The sequence below is a fragment of the Prionailurus viverrinus genome, chromosome A1, assembly GCF_022837055.1.
Source record: "Prionailurus viverrinus isolate Anna chromosome A1, UM_Priviv_1.0, whole genome shotgun sequence".
NCBI classification, from domain to species: domain Eukaryota; kingdom Metazoa; phylum Chordata; class Mammalia; order Carnivora; family Felidae; genus Prionailurus; species Prionailurus viverrinus.
Genome location: NC_062561.1, coordinates 200,654,428 through 200,659,487, shown reverse-complemented (window position 1 = coordinate 200,659,487; position 5,060 = coordinate 200,654,428).

The following is a 5,060-nucleotide window of genomic DNA, read 5'->3' as shown; positions in this document are numbered from 1 at the left end:
GAGTCCTAGTTCAAGGCAAAAATAGAGGCAACAACAAGGTTTCCCATTGAGCTCTGTCATATCTACATTATAACCTTATTCATTCCAGAGATATTTATTAAGCACCAGCTATGAGTCAAGCACAATGCCAGGCATACAGAATGTAGTAAGAAACAATATAAACACAGTCCCTGCCCTCATGGACCTTAAAATTGAGTGAGAAACATAGGCAATAAACCATTCATCACATTTGTATTTAAATTAGTATTGGTTTGAATAATTTTACTTATACAAGGAATATGTGTAAAGGCAAAATATACCTAACCTAGACTGAGACTTGGGGTTTGAGGAGAAACCAGCCAGTAGTGGTGGCTTGGGTTGGGACGGGGCTGGTGATGAAGACCTTCTCAGACAGAAAGAAACAGCTGGTGCTGATAATCCTCTGAGGGATCAAAGAGCTTGGTTTATTTGAGAAACGGCAAATACGACATTGAGTTTGAAATTCTGTGAGGGAGGCTAAGAAAGTAGAAAATAAGGCTGAAGAGGTGAGCAAGAACCAAAATATGCAGAAATTCGTAGGATTTCAAATTCTATCCAAAATTCTATCCAGTTGGAAGTCAAAGAAGTTGGTTAGGGCAAGGATATCATCAGATTTTGATTTTCAAAAATTCTACTGTCAGCAGAATTGAGGAAGAAGAATTGGGGAGGAAGGAGGAGGAGGAGGAAAGAGAAAGGATGGGAATAGGTAGAGGAGGCCAGAGAGAACTGTCTCAGTTAAGGATGAAAGTGACTTAGCCTAGGGGAGGTAAATTCTGGGCATTGGCTTCAATACACATGCAACCATTGTTGGCTGTATTTATGGTTATTTGAGGAAACTTTGCAGTCTTCTTCAATTCTGCTTGTACAGGGATTGCTGCTTCCCATGCCGACCATAATCTGGTAATTTCTTTGGTGTTCTCTTTAGAGAAAGTAGAAATAAGGTAACTATCTTTCTTATAAGTTCCCTTATTTTCATTTGTATTTTCTTTCTACATCTCGATTGTGACTTGCACCATTTCATTTCCATTGACTGGAGAGCATTGCTTATTAGACTCAGATCCCCCTTGGCAAAGACAATTGATGTCTGTTTATTTTTTATTATACACTTACTAATGTTAATTCCATTTGGTTTCTTCATTTTTAAAATATTTGATTCTACTTATATCATTGCTTAAAAAAAAAAAAAACTTCAGGGGCATCAGGTGACTCAGTTGTTTGAATGTTTGACTCTTGGTTTTGGTTCAGGTCATGATCCCAGGGTTGTGGAATCAAGCCCCATGTCAGGCTCCACACTGAGCTTAGAGCCTGCTTAAGATTGTCTCTCCCTTGGGGTGCCAGGTGGCTCAGTTGGTTAAGTGTCCAACTCTCAGTTTTGGTTCAGGTCATGATCTCACAGTTTTGCGAGTTCAAGACCCACCTCAGGCTCTGTGCTGACAGTGCAGAGCCTGCTTAGGATTCACTCTCTCTCCCTCTCTCTCTGCCCCTACCCCACTCATGCTGTCTCTCTCAAAAATAAATAAATAAACTTAAAAAAAAAAAAGATTCTCTCTCCCTCTGCCCCTCTCCCTTGCTCATGCTCTCTCTCTTGCTAAGAAAAAAAAAGACTTCAAAGCAATGGCTGTTTTCTGCAAACAGGAGAATTTTTTATTCTTAAATTTCCAAATGTTTACATTTATTTGAATTTCTCCTCTCTGTGCTGATTTGTAACATGCTTCAGATTCAAATGAAGGTCATATCTATAGAGTTTTATCTGAATTATTAAAAAAGATTATAAAACTAGCAATGTTTTTGTGAGATACTTGTTATCTATTTGCTGTAAGCATATAACATCTTTCCTCAACATCATAGTTAACTCTAGTCTTAATACTTTAGTTTTCCAAGGGTCTCAGTCAAAGAATGAAGACTTAAAAAAAATAGGGGTGCCTGGGTGGCTGAATCTGTTGAGCATCCAGCTTCGGCTCAGGTCATGATGTAGTGGTCGGTGGGTTCGAGCCCCGTGTCGGGCTCTGTGCTGACAGCTCAGAGCCTGGAGCCTGTTTCAGATTCTGTGTCTTCCTCTCTCTCTGCCCCTCACCCGCTGGTACTCTGTCTCTCTCTCCAAAATCAATAAACATTTAAAAAATGTTTTTAAAGACTTAAAAAATAATTTTAAAAAACACCCCATATTTTTTCAATACTTAAATATTTTTCTGATGTTCTGAGAAATGTGTGAAGGATGAGATATAAAAAAAAGAGTATGCACTTTCCCCCAGCCTAATTTTAACAGCTTAAAAAAAAGAAGTGTCCATTATAAAACATTATTTAGACTGAAAAGAAATCTAAACAAACCTTCAAGACACCAGTCTGTACTTTAAACACCAAACCAGCCAAGAACTTGAGATTTCATACTTCCTTTGTTGTGAAGCTAAATATTATGGGATGCAGTATGTAATATACCTGACCTAAAACTTGATTTCCTTTCAAATGAAATATGAAAAAGGAAAGTAAATCAATGTTTTATTTGCCATCACTCTAAGGAACATTGCATGTACCAGCAAAACTCTAGTCACCTAAGCTAAGACTAAGAAGTTCATCTCAACCATTCTATTCAATATATTAGTATCTGCTAGATTCTAAACTCCCAAGTTCAAGAACAATGCCTGTCTTGTTCATCACAGTTCACCCAACACCTAAAACAGTGCCTGGCACATCGTAAACTCTCACTAGATATTTTTGGAATGAATAGCTACACCCAGTTTTAGCATAATTGATCATTACGTAGGTTTCTGTATCTAGATTTCTTCACTCCAAAGATTTGCCATCTACCTGCCTAATCCACTAACCCACATTACTCCCATTAGTTGAACCCACTTAAAAAAATTATTCAGCTTAAGTCATTCCTTAAAGCATCTGAGAAGTAGAAATCATAATTACTAAAGTAGTCTAAGTCTTTGACCAGGTACAATGCCCTTTAAGCTGAATTTCTCGGGGCGCTTGGGTGGCTCAGTCGGTTGCCTCACGCTCCGTGACTTCGAGCCCCGAGTCGGGCTCTGTGCTGACAGCTCAGAGCCTGGAGCCCGTTTCAGATTCTGTGTCTCCCCCTCTCTCTGCCCTTCCCCTGCTCATGCTCGGTCTCTCTCTGTCTCAAAAATAAATAAAAACATTAAAAAAAAATTTTTTTAATAAAAATTAAAAAAAATAAACTGAATTTCTCAACAAAGGTCCAAAAACCTTTCTGGTCAAAGAATTATTACTCCAGCACACACACACAAATGAACAGCATAAAGATGATTTAACTGACAGAATATCAATATCAAAATTCTCTAGATAAGGAAACGAGCAAAAAAGCCATGTGCCTGACACATGTTAAAGGGCTATGATTAAAAACAAATGATAAGCTCAAGGTTTTGTAAAATCATCCAAAATCAGAACTGAGGCTATAACCTTATTTAGATATCTTTATTATCTAACAATGTGCCAGAAGGAGTGCAATCACTCCCCAGAGTGCTAGAAGCATTTTTCCTTGAGCACCGCTTTGAATAGCACTGACGTATTACAGTGCTGCCGTTTCTGAAGTATTTCATATTAAAAACCTGTATGTCAGTATGTGTATGTGCAAAACACACACGGAATACTTCTTTGGTAGGGATTTTCCTCATGATGAGTCAATTTGTAATACATCATCATACACCTTACTGACTTTGCCTTCATTTCAGTGGGCATGCCAATGTTTTCTTTTTACTTTTTTTTTTTTTTTGAGAGTGAGGGGCAGAGAGAGGGAGAAGTAGGGCTCACCCAAAGCATGGCTCCAGCTCAACCAATGCAGAGCTCGAACTCACCAATGCCGAGATCATGACCTGAGCCTCGTGACCTGAACTGAAGTCAGATGCTTAACTGACTGAGCCACCCAGGTGCCCTGCGAATCTGTTTCTTGAGCACAGTAACAGTGAAGTCCAAAAAGTGGGAGGGAGCGCTTGGCTGGTTCAGTCAGAAGAACATGTGATCCTTGGTCTAGGGGTGGTGAGATGGAACCCCATTTTGGGTATACAGATTACTTAAAAACTTTTTAGAAAGTGGGAGAAAGCCATTATTTCATGTTTTGGTGAATAGTTTCAGCTCGCGTTCATTGCAAATGGGAGAACTGAGAATGTCCCAAATGTGCCCCTCATGAGTCATTTTGGATGTTCAAATGCTTGAGAAGGATGAGTACCTACTAGGAACTAGCGGAAGAAATACATGGCAAAAAGCAGAGCCATTTAGGGATGGATGGTGACCACCCTCGGTCCTCACTAAGGACTGAGTGAGGTCTAAGGACCTCAGCTAAGAAGAAATGACCAACAGCTTGATGAACAGGGGTTGGGAGGATACACGGCCGGGAACATTCTTCAACTCAGAATATTCAGGGAGAGTAGAATCGAAGCTGTCAATACACTGCACACAATGTAATTGTGTGTAATTCTCTGCTTGCAGTTAGCACTCCCCTTTCCATAAATGCATCCATGAGCTAACAGAGTATGACTACATTAGAATGACTTCATTTGGCTATGTTAATTTTCAAACGGGGGGGGGGGGCGCCTGGGTGGCTCAGTCAGTTAAGCGTCCGACTTCGACTCAGGTCATGATCTCACGGTTCGTGGGTTCGAGCCCCGCATCAGGCTCTGTGCTGACAGCCTGGAGCCAGAAGCCTGCTCCAGATTCTCTGTCTCCCTCTCTCTCTCTGCCCCTCCCCAGATCGCACTCTGTCTCTCTCTGTCTCAAAAAAATAAATAAAATGTGTTTTCAAATTTTCAAATGGAATCATCACAGACGACTTGGTTGATTCCATTCAAGCAACAAGTATTTTTTTGAGGATTAGTCTCAAGCCCAGCACTTCTCTGAATGCATCAGGTTTATAAAAGAAATAAAAGTTTCTTCCCATGAGTACAGTGGGAGTTCACTGGTGAGATAAGAAATTTTCAAAGGGAATAACTGGAAAAAAATACTAAAGAATATATAATTAGGAGCTAAGCCATGTAATGTGAACCACACAGTAAGTTTTATTTAAACTGAGCAAGCCCAGACAC